Source organism: Suncus etruscus, chromosome 7 (assembly GCF_024139225.1).
Source record: "Suncus etruscus isolate mSunEtr1 chromosome 7, mSunEtr1.pri.cur, whole genome shotgun sequence".
Taxonomy (NCBI): domain Eukaryota; kingdom Metazoa; phylum Chordata; class Mammalia; order Eulipotyphla; family Soricidae; genus Suncus; species Suncus etruscus.
Window position 1 is genome coordinate 43,341,223 of NC_064854.1, and position 16,634 is coordinate 43,357,856.

Here is a 16,634-nt window from a genome sequence, read left to right on the forward strand (position 1 = left end):
GGACCAAAGGTGGTTGGTTCGAATCCCGGTGTCCCATATGGTCCCCGTGCTTGCCAGGAGCTATTTCTGAGCAGACAGCCAGGAGTAACCCCTGAGCACCGCCAGGTGTGGTCCAAAAACAAACAAACAAACAAACAAACAAAAAAAGAGTAACCCGTGAGTACTGCTGGCCCCAAAACATACAAAAGAAACAAAAAAGAAAAGAGAAAAAATGGAAACAGAAAACTGTTAGCTGAGGAACTCCAAGCTAAGAAGGTGTTCAAAGTAGAAGGAGTTGGGGTTTGGTCAAATGCATACACAGGGTGGGTGAGAATATTCTGGAACCTTGACAGGTGAAGTGGGGGGAATGAAAGGGGACCTCATCTGCTTCTTCCTAGTTCACTTTTCCTTTCTCCTCTCTTCCCCTCCCCTCCCATACAGTATCCTCTCCTCCTTCCCACCAGCACTTTTCCTCCACTCCCCTGTCCTACCTCTGATCCCAAACAGTGTTTTTCAAGGTGGAATTCATGCCCATCTAGGATCTTGAATGTCACGGCACCAGGGTCCGCTGCCATGTGGGCCCCCAGGCCTTCCCACTCCCCTCACGTGCGCAGCTTCCTTCACAGCAGTCGATGCTCCTTTCTCTGCAGGTGATTAACCAGCAAATAACTTCTCTAATGCAAACAATTTGGGCCTTAAGTCGGACCAAAAGGTGCAGAAGTGTCACACTCGCTGCAGGATCTGTGACCCTCGTTCCCCAGAAGCTGTGTGGGGCTGATGTTTCATAAACATGCAATAGCCTCCACCCTGTGGCGGGTGACAGGAAGCCCTGTAGCTTATCAAGGCTGAATGGTGCCAGGATATAACACCCAAACCCCACTGCCTGCCACCCCTACCCCCAGCACTGCTCACCCCTGACACGTAGACCAGAGGGGTTGAGGAGCCTTCATTCCTGTGCTGCTTCTGCAAGGACCTGCTCTCACCTTGTGCTACTGCCTCCTGGCGGGGCCACATGAGGGGCCCTTGATGGGCACTGAGGGCCTCTGGAATTATCCAGGGGTGTTGATCCACTTCTATTAATCAAAAAGGAGATGAAACCTCCTGATCTGCTGACCTGTCCAGCCCCCAAAGTCTCTGTTGTTGTCCTGCGACCTCCCAGGCACAGCCCAGCTAGCACCCCAGCTCTGCTGACTCCAGGCCTGCCTCTGGGACTGTGGCAGGTGGTCAAGAGGGGGAAACTGAGTGCTCTGTCTTCTCTTGAAGCTCTACAGAAAGTGGGGGACATTTGACAGGCCACTGCAGTTTGTCCAGCCAGGTGCCTGCTCTGTACCCTACTGCTTTGGAAATGGAGAGAACCTAGAGCAGAAATGGCCTCTCAGGAACACCTTCTCCTGGGCCCCATGTTTTAGAGTAATCACTTTCTGAGTCCACACTGTTATGAAGGACGCCTATGTCAAATTGGGGCTTCCCGGTCTGAGATTCACGTCAAACTGTCCACTTTATTGTCCCTCCCCTCCCCAAGTGGGCAGGGGCATTTGATTGTCCCCAGCGAGCTGGGAATCAATCCAGGGGCCCTCCTGGGCATGGGGGCGGGGCAGGAAGAGGCAGACAGAGGGCAAATCCCCAGACAAAGACCTCCCCACCCAGGCCTCTGGTCCTAAATGTGGATTCCAGGCCAACTGCAGAGTTTTGCCCGGGAATAAAATAATTGAGCAATTAGCTAGCCGCCCAAAGAAGGTGATGTGGATTAGGAGGGTTTTGAAGAGGTTCATAAATCAAGAGGGAGGACAGCTGCCCTTTGTCATGTGGAGTGGACAATCAGGGGTCCCCAGGACGGTGGATCTGAGGGGCCAGAATGAGTCCAGTTGGACTGTCTGCGTGGCCAGATGCAGCAAAAACTCCCTCTGCTGACCTTTGGGAGGAATCTGCTTACAAAGCTAGTGACCCGAAGGCCGCCTTCCGCAGGAAATGTCCACACTGGGTTTGGGTTTTGTTTGGGAGATTCAGGGCCACACCTGGTGCTGCTTTAGGGGTGGGATAGTGCTGGGGAAGGGCATACTAGCAGGAGTCTCAAATTCATGGCCCACAAATGGCCCTCCGTACAACATTTTGTGGCCCTGCCCGAGAGGAAATCTTTTTTTGTTTTGTTTTGTTTTAGTTTTAGTTTAGTTTTGTTTTAGAACCTCAGTGTTCAAGGTTTACTACTGACTTTGCACTCAAGGATCACCCCAACTTTGCCTCCTGTGCCCCCCAGGTAAATTGAGTTTGAGACCCCTGGATAAGGGCAGCCATGTGCTGGAGACCGAACCTTCACCTCCCTCCTCATCAAAGCTCGTGCTCCAGCCATTGAGCTATGGCTCTCGCCAGGATGAGGTCCCTGCTCTGGGTGGGCTAGCTTGTTTGGGGTTTGAAAATGCTGCGGGAAGCCTGAAGCTGAATGCTATAAACACCCTATGCTGGGCATAAGGGGGTGTCCCTATCCAGAGGGAGTCCTCATAAGATACACCTGGACCCCCACCTCATGGGTGGTAGGAGGGCCAGGACAGGGGGTGGGGGCTGAAGTGGGTTAAGGGCCACCCCAAAAGTGAGAAAACAGCTTGATGGATAAACTGGGAGGCTAATTGAGCCAAAGAGATGCTGCAGAAACCAAAGTCCTGCATGACAAGTGAGCAGAAAGTAGGTGTGAAAGGATGTGTGTGTGAATTCCTGGGGCACAGCACATGAGTGCTAATGCTACTGGGAGGGCTGAACAGGTGGTTTGGGCAGACCAAGGGGAGAGAATGTGCCATTGGACTGTGGAACTTGTCATGTCCTCTGCTCTAGAACATTCCTCATTGCAACGAGAGGAAAGAAAATGGAAAAGAAATTTCCTCTGAAAATTGAAGCATAAGAGCAGGAAAACAGAAAGGGCTTTTTCCCTCTGTCTGAAAGCTCACATAATGTGCCAAATAGGCTGTCTTGAACAAACTAAATTGACATTTCGGTGAATTTTTTCCTTTAGATTTGCTCTCCCACTCTCTGCTATAATTTAGTGTCTTTCTGTCACTGCTTAACACTATTGAGTATTGTCACTTTCCAGAACCTTGACAAGGAGGCAAAAAGGCCAGTGCAGACTGACCATTTGTCTCTCCAGTTAACACTTTTGAAAACCAGTCACAGGTAACAGAATGGCCACAAGCAGCTATATCCTCCTTACCCTGTAGTCTGCCCAGGGTAAGTCTGCTTCCCTATAGTCTGCCCAGGTCCCCCTGCCTACTCCCTTCTATGTATTGCCCGGCCTTTCACCAAACAGTCCTAAAATAGGCTTTTTTGCTCTTTTCCTCTGTCCTTTTCTACAAATTGTTTCCATGTAAACAGCAGCATGAGGGGGATTTGCATTTCCTTGATTCTTCCCTAATATTCTGGCCTCCCCATCTCTCCCCATAGCACTTATTACCATCTCTGGCTGCCTTCAGTCCCTTGAAAACATGGATAGATATTCCTTTTTGTTTGTTTGGTTTTTGTTTTTGTTTTGGGATAACAACTACCAACCGACACTTACCCTTTCTCACACATACAATCTAGTATACACACACACACACACACACACACACACACACACACACACATCCCATGGTGTTCAGTCTACTCACAGAGCAGTGCTGAGAGTTGCTCCCAGTGATGCTTCAGGAACCACATGATGCTAGGGATTGAACCCCAGACCTCTGGCTTGCCAAAAATGCTCTACAGTCCTTTGAGCCATCTCCCAGGCTCTGTTGAGCTTCTGGAGAGAAATAACCCTGTCAACTTTCCAAGCCAAGTACCAGCTCAGCATGGGACCCGACATCTTCTGTTCCACCCTGTAATCATACTTGTACAGTGATTGGCAAATAATTTCTCTTCAGATAGCAGGAGCCAAAGGAAGGCACTCACACCAGCAAGGAAGCGGGAAAAGTGAATGGATGAATAGATAGATGGATGGGTCAATGGACAGAAGGACCATTCCATTGATGAATGAAAAATGCACTTTTGCATAAAAAAAGTTGAAGTGGGGCCTGACATCTTTAGTACAGGTTATGGCAGGAAAATAGTAGGTGACACTTGCAGCTCTAAAGCTGAAAGCTCTGTCGGCAGAAGGGAAGGCAGCAACATTGTCGCCTATATCACTTCATCCCTGACTGCTCTCAGAGCTGTGCTGTTGTTCTCACGTCCAGGATTGTGTGTGCAGCCGGGTGTGTGCTGCCACCGGAAGATGCCAACCTGCTTCAAGCATTGGGGTGCCCCCAACCATCTCCCCATCCTCCATGTGGGAGCAGGACCAGGTCTGGATTCCTTCTGACCTCACCAGTCTTCTGTGGTTCCTCTTTAGGATCCTGTATTCTAGAGTGAAATTTGTCCTTTTAGTAGTTCAGAGGACTTTTCGATTTTGTTTTTTGTTTGGAGGCAACACCCAGCTATGCTCAGGGCTTACTCCTAACTATGAACTCAAGGTTCACTCTGAAGGGTTTTGAGGACCATCTGTGGTGCCAGGGAGCAAACCCGGTTGGCCATGTGCAAGATAAGTGCTCTACACATTGTGTTATCACTCCAGCCCCTCTTTGAATTTGTTCAATAGCTTTCCTGCTCTGAACCCCCAGAATGGGTCTAGCAGTTCAGGCTCCTTTCATCAGTCTGACATGGCTTCTCAGGGAGCAGGCAGGAGCTTCTGTTGAATCCAAGTCCTTTCCTCTTTAGCTTAGCTTCCTTTTGTAGGGTGAAAGGTACACTTGGCAATGCTCAGGGACCACATGTTCAGGCCCACACCTGGCTGTGCTCATAGGCCACATGTGGTGGTGCTCGGGGACATTACGTGGTGCCAATATTTGAATCATGGTTGCGGCCAGTTCATGCAGGGCAATGTCTCTCCAGTCCGTGACTTCCTTCTTTTCTTATTATCATTTTCCTTCCTAGTTTCAGGACAGCTGAACAGCTCCTTCTTTGTTCCATCTTGTTTTCTGGAAAATCTAGAGAAGATGACAGGCAGCGGGCATCACTCTTCCTCCTCCCTTTAGGCCATGTTGGTGGTTCTGGCTAAAAGGCAAATGAAACATTCTTTTCCTTTTGTGTTTTTGTTTGGGAGCCACACATGTTAGTGCTCAGTGCTTAGGACAGTGGTCTGCTTTGGGATCATTTCTGGAAACCATCTGGGGTGCCATGGATCGAGTCCTAGTTGGCCATGTGCAAGGCAAAGCAAGTACCCTTCCTACTGTATTATTCCCTGGACCCAAATGGAAAATTTGTATTTTGCTTTTTTGTTTAAAGATAGGGAATTTGGGGGTGCACATCCTGTGATGCTCAGGGGTTACTCCTGGCGCTGCAATCAGAAATCACTGCTGGCAGGCTTGGAGGACCTATGGATGCTGGGAATCGAACCCTGGTCTGTACCACATTGTCAGCATGCAAGGCAAACGCCCTACTGCTGTGCTTTCTCTGGCTCCAGAAAAGTTGTTTTTGTTTAATAGAAAAGTTTATTAGAAAGTAGAAAGGAAAGGAAAAGGAAATCTCCAGACAGGGAGGAACATAGAATAAGACTAAGTTTCCCATGGAAAATTGTTTGTTTTGTTTTGGCACCACTTTGGCAGAGATCAGAGGTCTCCTGGCTCTGTATACAGGTATCATTCCTGGTGGGCTGGAGGGGCCATAGAGGATGCTGGGAATTAAACTGGGTTGGTTATTTGCAAGGCAAGCGCCTTACCTGCTATACTCTCTCTCCAGGCCACCAATGGAAATTGCTTCAAGGCTGACATCAGGTCACGTTTTTTGAGGCTGTAGGTACTGAATACATCAGTGCTGAGCCAGAGTAGGAAGCAAGGATCAGAGCACAGGGCTGAGGGCTGGAGTGTTGATGAGGGTCATTACTCTCCCCTCTAATCTCCAGAGCACTGATAAGGCCAGGAGGAGGATTTGCACATTCTAACTGGTAATTGGAAAGGTGGGCTGAGTAAACAAAATACATAATTGTGAGCACCGAGTCATTGGGGGAATCTGTAGGATTAGTTCTTTCCTGCTGGGACAGACCCTTTCCCCAGGAACCTCAGACCTTTATCAATGGCTCTGCACAGCAGCTGTCACAGAGAGGAAACGAGCTTTTGCCATCCACTCTGCTCCATGTCTCCCTGCTTCCTGCATGTTCATTAGGAGATGTGACACTCCAGTCACCACGCAGCCCCCACACCTACTGGAAGGATGTTTGCTTCCTCTGCTATGCAGCTCTAAACTGTCCTCTGAGCATTTGGCCAGATGCTGGGCTTGGAGCTCAGAGAGGATCCTGAAGCAAACTGATGAATGTTCTGAAGAACAGTGTGTGTGTGTGTGTGTGTGTGTGTGTGTGTGTGTGTGTGTGTGTGTGTGCCTGTGTGCCTGTGTCTGTGTGTGTGTGTGTGTATGCTTGTGCTCAGAAATCGATGGTACCAAATCAACTAGCTATTCTCATAGTTTACATCCCAAACATTAAACTGTTGATTTAGGTCTTTCGTGGAGGAAGACACCACACCCAGCTGCCAGGGGCTACTTCTCGCAGTGCTATTCCTGGACTGGTAATATGGGAGCCAGGTAGTAGGCAGTGCTAACACTGAGCACCATAGGGTACAGAACGTCTATTTCTTACTCATTTTTGTCTTATTCTTGTTGTCTTGGGTCACACCAGGCAATACTCAGAAGTTACTCCTGACTCTGCACTCAGGAATCACTCCTGGTGGCGCTCCAAGGGACCATACAGGATGCCCAGGATTGAGCCTGGGTTGGCCACTTGCAAGGCAAATGTCCTTTCCACTGTACTGTCTCTCTGACCCTATTCCTTATCCCTTGAACTTCAGGCAGCATCACAGAATTGCACTATGACTGTGATCCAATCATAGCCCGCCCCTGCCTCCCATCCTCTTCTCCCTGCCTTACTGGCTGCCCTTTGGATATTGTTTAGTTTGGTGACCAGTAACTTTTACATTCTTTTCAATCTTTTGGTCATAAGTTAATTTAAAAAATAAAAAACTATTGCCATTGTTGTACAGAGTTTTTTTGTAGGGGGCAGGATGCTATATTTTTTTTATTAAGGGCATAACTAAATTCTGGCTACTCATAAAAAGTTTCTGCCATTAAAGATGAAGAATTTTCTTCTCATAAATTATTCATAGCCTACTTCATTTTATTATATTATTTAGTTATCTATTTTAGATCTTGTGCCACATTCAATGGTGTTCAGGGAATACTCCTGGCACATTACTTTGGGGTTGTTCTCAGCAGTACACCACAGACCAGGCAGTAATACCTGGGATCAAACTCAGGGGCTCCCACAGGTGAAGCATGCACAGCAGCCCTTTGAGAGTCTTCCCAGTCAACCTCATTTTATTTTCTTCACATTTTCCCATAATTTTTCTTCAATCTTTTTGCTTTTCTTAGAGTTTCTGATTACTTTTATTTATTTTGATTTGGTTCTGGACCATACCCACTGATGCTCAGGAGTTACTCCTGGCTCTGCAATCAGAAATCCCTCCAGGGGCCCGGAGAGATAGCTCAGCGGCGTTTGCCTTGCAAGCAGCCGATCCAGGATCAAAGATGGTTGGTTCGAATCCCGGTGTCCCATATGGTCCCCCGTGCCTGCCAGGAGTTATTTCTGAGCAAACAGCCAGGAATAACCCCTGAGCACCGCCGGGTGTGGCCCCCCCCCCAAAAAAAAAAAAGAAGAAGAAGAAGAAGTGGTATCTGGGGCCAGTGAGGTTGCGCTAGAGGTAAAGTGTCTGCCTTGCAAGCACTAGCCAAGAATCAGGACCTCGGTTCGATTCCCCAGCGTCCCATATGGTCCCCCCAAGCCAGGGGCAATTTCTGAGCTCCTTAGCCAGGACTAACCCCTGAACATCAAACGGATGTGGCCCGAAAAAACAAACAGAAAAAAAGAAGTGGTATCTATGTTCTCTAATGCGAATGCTAATGTGGATTTTGACAGCCAGCGAGGAGTTAAGTGGCTTCAGAGATCTTGCCATTGACTGGACAGAGGCAGTTCTGCTGTCCAGAGCATTTGGCTTAGAGAAGGCCCTGGACAGAAGGCCCTTCAAGCATAATCTCTTTGGCCACTGAACAGTGTCTCCTTTGGTAGTCTCAAAAGATGTAGCATGATGGCCTGAAGGCCCATCATGTGACCACAATGTCCATGAACTGAACTGCGTGGGGCACCTGAAGAGAAAAAAATGTAATGTAGACAAATGTAATGTAGAAAAATGTAATGGAGAGAGGGTACAGTGGGTAAGGCACTTGCCTTGCTTGCGGTTTGATCCCCGGCATTCCATATGGTACCTAGTACTCTCAGGAGTAAGCCCTGAGCCTGGCTGCGTAGCCCCAAAACAAAACTGTGAAATGGCTCTAAAAGGAGTAATCCTTGGGCCAGAGAGATGGCATGGAGGTAGAGCATTTGCTCCTTGCATGCAGAAGTATGGTGGTTCGAATCCCGACATCCCATATGGTCCCCTGAGCCTGCCAGGAGTGATTTCTGGGCATGAAACTGGGAGTAACCCCTGAGCACTGCTGGGTGTGACCCAAAAAACCAATAAATAAATAAAAGGAGTGATCCTTAATCACAGAGCCAGAAGGAAGACCTAAGCACTGCTGAGTGTGGCCTGAAAGTTAAAAAAAAATTTTTTAAGGAAAACATGCTATTATTTATTTTCTGCATCTATTGACTGAAATTATGGTTTGCATCAATATACTCATGCATAGGAACCAGAGAGATAGCACAGTGGTAGGGCGTTTGCCTTGCACACAGCTGGTTCAGGACAGACAGGATCCCAGCATCCCATATGGTCCCTCATGCCTGCCAGGAGCGATTTCTGAGCACAGAGCCAGGAGTAACCCCTGAGTATATATGAGTATATGTATATACTCATGCATAAATAAAAGTTTACCTATGTGTTAACAATGATCATTACTTTTTAGAAGAAATTGGGATGACTTTTTGTATTATCTTTATTATCTTTCTATATATTTTTGTTGATTTTGCTTTTGGGGGTGTGCCTAACAGGTTTGGAAGACCATATGGGATTCTGGGGATCAAACCTGGAAAAGTGACATGCCAGGCAAACACCCTACCCATTGTATTCTTACTCCAATTCCTCTACATATTTTTGTAATTCCTAAAATTTTTTAAAGCATTCTTTTTTTGTTTTGTGTTAAGGAGTTGCTCTCAGTTGTTCCCAGGTTGTATGTGGTCCCAGGCAGTAATTTTGATCACCCTACATGCAAAACATTTGCTTGGTCCAGTGAGCTATTTGTCCTATCCACTCTTCCCCCCTCCCCCCCGCCCTTTTGATAATCATAAAACTGAGATTTTTGGTTTGGTTTGCTTTATTTTTAATGTACTCACTCCAAAATTACAATAGATAAATCTTGCCTATAATCTGTTTGCCTCAAATCATAAGCACATTGGGGCCGGAATGATAGCACAATAGTAGGTCATTCACTTTGTAGGGCATGTAGTAGGGCATGCTGTTGACCTGGGATGGACCTGGGTTCGATCCATGTCATCTACCATGCCAGAATTGATTGATTTCTGAATGCTGACGGGGCCGGAGAGATAGCATGGAGGTAAGGCATTTGCCTTTCATGCAGAAGGTCATCTGTTTGAATCCCGGTGTCCCATATGGTCCCCCGTGCCTGCCAGGAGCAATTTCTGAGCATCGAGCCAGGAGTAACCCCTGAGCACTGCCGGGTGTGACCCAAAAACAAACAAACAAACAAACAAAAACAAAACAAAACAAAAAAAAAAGATTTCTGAATGCTGAGTCAGGAGTAACCCTTGAATACCACCAGGTGTGGCACAAAAACCAAAAAAAAAAAAAAAAAAAAAGCTTAAGCACAATATTGAATTTCACTCAGTTTGATCAAACATAGAGGAAAATATATATGTTCTTTATGAATTTAGGGAACAAGAAAATTAAGTTACAGGCCAGTACCTAGTGCTCCCTGAACAGTACCTGACCTTAACCATGGCCCCACACACACCACCAATTGAGCTATATCCATAGGAGGAAGCCATCATGAAAAATCCCCTTATGAGAGGCCAGAGAGATAGCACAGTTATTAGGACTTGCCTTGCATGCTGTCGACCCAGATTTGATCCCCAGCATCCCATATTATATACCCTGAGGAGCACCAAGAGTGATTCCTGGGAGTTTATAGACTGACCTTGCTGCCCTAAAAATTGTGCGTGCGTGCGTGCGTGCGTGTGTGTGTGTGTGTGTGTGTGTGTGTGTGTGTGTGTGTACATACATATAGTGTTCAGGGGCTCTACGAAACAGACCCGAAGACTCATGTGATGCCAGGGATCAAATCTGAGACTCTCACGTGCAGAGCATTGACTCAGTCCTTTGAGGCAGGTCCTCCCCTGACAATTCAGGAGACGGTCGTAAGGGCAGTGCCATGTGGCTGTTGAAGCTATATCTATGGGTTTTCCTTTGACTGATTAAAAAGAAACACAAAAACATTTTCTTCTGAACAGTCAAAAAACTTCCAGAAAGGGCTTTGCAAACTAACGTTGTCAGGATCTGTTCAAGGCAGGAGATTGTTAGTGGTAACCTACTGGTATTTGACAGCCTGGGATAGTTTTATTTTTTATTTTTATTTATTTTTTTGTTTTTTTTTAGGCCACACCCATTTGCTTCTCAGGAGTTACTCCTGGCTAAACGCTCAGAAATTGCCCCTGGCTTGGTGGGACCATATGGGACTCCAGGGGATTGAACCGTGGTCCTTCCTTGGCTAGTGCTTGCAAGGCAGACACCTTACCTCTAGCGCCACCTCACCAGCTCCTGGAATAGTTTTAGTCCCAGAGAAGAAAAACTTACCTTTTGAGATCATATGAACAGAGCTGAAGCCAACAAGAAACGCATAGAAATACTTTCTGTTACATGCAGCCTCTCAGTCATAGTTGTAGGAACAGGGAGAAAGATGTGACTGAATAGACTGAATAGGACAACAGGAGAGGAAGGTTGAAGATGTGGGACAGTTTCTTTTACATAAAACAACCAAGATGTGGGCTGGAGAGATTAATACAGGAGGCAGAGCATTTACCTTGTATTCGGTCAACTCTGATTCAGTCCCTGACATCCCACATGATCACCCACTGAGCACCACCAGGAGTAATTCCTCAGTGCAGAGGCAGGTGTGATACTTGAGTACTGCCAGGATGTGGCTCAAAAGCAGAGTTCAGAAGTTGCCTCATAATAGGGCCTCCTCTTATTACAAGGGCACTAACTTGCATCACATGGCACCACACTTGTGACCTCATCTCACCTCCACTGTTCAGAGACCACACCTCCTCAGAAGTTAGGACTGGGATAGCAACTTCAGGGGGCTCACACAGTCCATCCAAAGCCCTGCACCTTAACTCAATGTCCAATCCCAGGTTCTTAGCTGCTCCCCATCCTCTCTGGGGAAGATGCTGTCCTTTGTCTATGCACAGTGGAGAGAAGCAGCTTGGATCTGAGAACTAAACCATTTTATGTTCTTCTAGAGGTGTGGTTTGAAAATAAATTACTTTAAAATAAAAGAGTGAGTGGGGCCAGAGAGATAGCATGGAGGTAAGATGTTTGCCTTGCATCAGAAGGTGGGTGGTTCGAATCCCAGCATCTCATATGGTTCCCCGAGCCTGCCAGGAGTTGTTTCTGACCATAGAGCCAGAAGGAACCCCTAAGTGTGACTGGGTGTGACCCCAAAACCAAAAAATAAAATAAAATAAAAAAGTGGCTGGAGAGATAGCACAACGATCGGGTGTTTGCCTTGCACGTGGCCAATCCAGGAAGGACCTGTGTCCGATTCCCGGCATCCCATATGGTCCCCTGAGCCTGCCGGGAGAAATTTCTGAACACAGAGCCAGGAGTAACTCCTGAGCGCTGCTAGGTATGGCCCAAAAACAAACAAAATAATAATAATAATAAATAAAAAAGAAAATTGCTAATTGTATTTATAGAAATTATTTCCCCACACTATAAATTTGGGGGGGGTCATATCTGGCAGTGTTCAGGGGCTACCTCCACCTCAGTGCTTGTTTCCAGTGGTGCTCAAGAAACGCACATTGAACCTGGGCCTCCTGCATGCACACCAGCCTGTTGAGCCCTTTCAGATGCCCAAAATATTTTTTTAAAACCCTTCTGTTTGTTATTTTCACAATGACTAGGGCTTCCACAGTTGGTTGTGCCATGCCTCTATCATTCTAATTATTTATTGCAGTCTAACCAGGGGATTGGAAGCTTGATTGCCATGTGCTGGCGACCCTACTCTTGTCCAAACAGAGCTGTGGGGTTCATGTGGGGAAGGACTGAGGATCAAACTGGTGTCCTTAGGCCTAACACTTGCAAGGCAGGTGCTCAACCATGGAGCTAGCTCCAGACCCTCTAAACTTCCCTGTCACTAAGTGAAATTTTTGGTATTTTTCTGGGAAAAAAGTGGGGTATGGGTGGGTAACAGAGATAATAGAGTGGATGAAACACTTGCCTTGCACGCAGATTATCTGGGTTTGATTCCCAACATCACATATGACCCACTGAGATCCACTAGGAGTGGTCTTTGAGTGCAGAGCCAAGACCAAACTCTGAGCAACACAGGTATGGTCCAAAAATAAACAAAAAATAGGGGAGGTCCACACCGTAAATATTTTAGTGATTACTCCTGGCAGTGCTCGTGGAACCATGTGTGGTACTAAGGAGCAAAGTAGGGTTAGCCATATGCAAGGCAAATGCTTTACCTGCTCTATTACCTCTCTGGTGTATTGCAGGAAAAATTTTCCAATTTCTTTCTTTTTATTGTCCTTGGTTTCTTTCATCTTGCTGCAGATTTGACTTATTTCTTCTGAAGCTATTTTCACTTACTAATCTGAGTGTCTCTGTCTCTCATGGCTTCACAGGTTGCTGGAAAAAGCAGATCAGATGGCCGGATCAGCGTCACCCCTCGATTTGATGGCAGGAGAAAAGGTGATGTTCAGCCCAGTTAAATGACTGGCAGGGCGAGACATGGGTTCCTCACACACTGGCCAGACACCATCTCTCATAGGGGTATTTTTATCCACAAACACAAGTGAGTGATGACAACGAATCAGGCCTGGTCACACCCCTCCCCCCAGTCTGGCAGGGACCCCTCCAGCCAGACATGCTTGTGGGGTATCCAGCCCTGCTGGCCAGGCCTGTACCTTGCTCTGCCCTTATGGGGAAAGGAGACAGACAAGAAAGTAGCCAGATAACGGGAAGGAGACTGGAAACCAATTGATGGCAGTCAACAACTAGGGAGGCCTCACAAGGAAGCGACCACAGCAGGGGAGATGGTACAAAGTCTGAGACCTGAGGAAAGGGGTGTCCACAGAAGTGTCCAGGTAGCTAGGACATAGAGGGCAAAGGGATCCCAGAACTAGCAAGCAGAAAAGATCCTTCTACATAAACTAACTGGTCTAGTCTCTTTCGTGACTAAGAGACAGGAATTCTGAACCTGGTGACACTATCTCACTGTGGAATAGACTCGCAGCACCTCTGTGTAGCCAGAGAAATCAGCAGGCAGGTGACCAGGGACTGGCAGAGAATGATGGGAGTTGGCGGTTAGTGGGGATCAAATATTTGAGAAGATGAAAAGGTTCTGGACACAGATGCTGTGGTAGCAGACAGGATCACCGAGAGATTTTTTTGTGTGTTTTGTTTTTGTTTTTGTTTGGTTTTTGAGCCACATCTGGTGGCGCTCAGGGGTTACTCCTGGCTCCACACTCAGAAATTGCTCCTGGAGGGCTGGAGTGGTGGCGCAAGTGGAAAGGCGTTTGCCTTGCATGCATTAACCTAGGACAGACAGCAGTTTGATCCCCCGGTGTCCCATATGGCCCCCCAAGTCAGGAGTGATTTCTGAGCACATAGTCAGAAGTAACCCCTGAGCATCACAGGGTGTTTCCCCTCAAAAAAAAACCCTAAAAAATAAATTAAAAAAATCACTCCTGGTAGGCTTGGAGGACCATATGGGATGCCAGGGGTCAAACCTGGATCTGTCCCAGGTCTGTAGCATGCAAGGCAAATGCTCTACCACTGTGCTATCACTCCAGCCCCTGCAAAAAAATCTATTAAACTATGTTTAACAACAGTCCCAAAAGGGACTGAAGAGATAGTACTATGGGGAAGGCATTAACCTTGCATGAGCCTGTCCTCAATTCAATCCCTGGCACAACAAATGATCTCAAGAGCCAGGAGTGATTCCTAAGCACAGAACCAGGAGTCAGCCTTAAGCATTGCCGGATGTGGCCCACTTCCCCCCTAAATAAAGAGAACAGTCAAAATAGGCCATTCTTTAATTGTTGTGGATGCTTTCCTAAGGTACTTCGATGGTCACAGAGAGCTTCATACATGTCCAGCATGTCCTCAGCCACTGGTACCACAGCCCAATCCTTAAATAGCACTCTTTTAAAATATGAAATGCTTCACAAGTTTGCATATCCTCCTTGACAGGGGCCCTGCTAATATTCCCTGCATCATTCCAATTTTAGTATACATGATGCCGAATCGAGCACTGAACAGCACATTTTATGTCAGACATATTCTGCCCAACAAAAGGATGAAAATAATCCTGTATTGCATGGAGAAAGACAGCAGAGAGATAGCCAAGTTCCCGAGGCCACAGGACAAAGGCCCCACTGGGACACAGCCAGTGGCAGCCAAAAGATTTGTGTTCATTCTCTGGGCAACTGTCTGTGGTGAAGAAGAGGCAGAGGAAGAGGTCAATGTTTGCGGACAGAAAAAGATGACAAAATGGAGAAACTAGAATGTTTTCCAGAGTAAGTTGTGTTCCCCAGTATCTCCTGGCTTAGTTCCCAGACTTGGCTTCAGAGCTGTTGTATTGATCACAGTGTATCTCTCTTGCAACTACTTTCACTGTGCACAGGACTAAATTTTGCCACCAAGCCTGCACAGGGGTAGGAAATGGCCCCTGTACCCTTCCTGTTCACAAAGCTCTTGTTCCAGAGGGCCTAGTTCAGAGAGTTCCTGGGTCCTCTGACAGCAGAAGGTAACAGCTCTTCCCCACTAGCATCATGGCTCTTGAGAGCTGCTTTAGGAAAGAATCTGGATGAACCTGAGTCCACCTATGGGCAGGATGATGGTCCTGTTTTACAAACCTGAGGCATAAGGTACTCTGAGGTTGAATAACAAATAGGCTGCAGAATTGGGCCTGAGAGATAGTCCAAGAGGTCCAACACTTGGCAGCCACAAGTCTGGTTCAAGTCCCAGCACCCCATCTGGATCCCCAAGCACTATCGGAAGTGATCCTGAGCACAGAGCCAGGAGTAAACCCTGACCATCATCAAATATGGCAAAAAAAATTTTTTTAAATAAAAATAACCTAAAGAAGTGGGGCCGGAGCAGTGATGCAGGTGGTAGGGCGTTTGCCTTGCATGTGCTAACCTAGGACAGACCACAGTTCGATCCCCCCGCATCCCATATGATCCCCCAAGCCAGGAGCAATTTCTGAGTGCAAAACCAGGAATAACCCCTTGAGCATCACCGGGTGTGGCCCAAAAACCAAAATAAAATAAAATAAAATAACCTGAAGAATGGATCCTGCTCCTTCAACCAAATAAAACTTCTTGTGCCCAATGGGCCCCCATAGAAGTTCTGGGCCGGGTGTGGGAGAAAGACAGAGCCACTTCACAGAGCGGGAGAGTCTCTTGTCTCTATCCAAAGAGGCTCCACCAACACAGAGTCCTGAGGACCAGTCCTTTTGGTATCTCTGGGCCTGGCTGGCTGAGAACTCCAGCCTCTGGGGTGCAGGTAGAGAAGAGCGCCTGGCCTGGTATCTAGGGCCTTTCTCTGGGGGCAGAAGCAGTCTTCTCAGCCAGGCTCCAGAAAGCCTGATACTGGTGGACAGAAACACCTGGACTCAGAGGGAGGCTGTGGATTCAGACCACTGTGCCAGGTCCTCATTACCATAAATCCATTTTCTGTCTGAGAAGCATAGATGATGATAATATGGACTTGGAAGGGTTGTTGTAAGAGGAACTGAGATGAGATCTCTGAGATGAGATTGCAGGTTTATTTGAGGTGATCTGGGGAGGTCTAGGAAGATCTTGAAGGCAAAGAGCAGCAAGCTAATTACCCCAGCACAGCCAGCCCAGTCCTCCCTCGATACAAAAAAGAATTTTTATAAATCCAGCAGGGCATGAAAATGCTTTCTGCATAAGCACCCCCTCACTGATTTTGTATACAGAACTGAGCTTACCTGAGGATGGTACAGTGGTCAGTGTCTGGTGAATAAGGGGATTTGGGGGATATTGGTGGCAGGAAGAGTTGGTGGAGGGTATAGTATTGTGACAACATAAGTTTAAAAATATCATTAACAGTATCGTTAATCACGGTTCCTCAATAAGAATGACAAAAAGGCTAGAAAGATAGTACACGGTAAGCCATCTGACTTGCATGCTGTAAACTTGGGTTTGATCCTCAGGACTCCATATGGTCCCCTAAGCTCACCAGGAGTAATCTCTGAGCACAGAACTAGGAGCAAGTTCTGAGCACAGCCAGGTGTGGCCCAAACCCCCCTCCCAAGAAAAAGGGGCAGGGGAAAGAATGGTAAAGTAAAAAAAAGAATCCACCTCATTTTCTAGGTGTTTTTGTTTGTTTGTTTGTTTTTTGTTTTTG

General features: G+C 47.0%; 1 non-coding gene across 1 annotated transcript; it reads right to left on the reverse strand.

The window, feature by feature from the left end:
• Positions 1 to 14,406: 14,406 nt before the first annotated feature.
• On the reverse strand, positions 14,407 to 14,512 carry LOC126014548 (U6 spliceosomal RNA). The gene has a single exon (XR_007497588.1). It is a non-coding gene; the product is annotated as a U6 spliceosomal RNA (small nuclear RNA).
• Between the last annotated feature and the right edge of the window lie 2,122 nt (positions 14,513 to 16,634).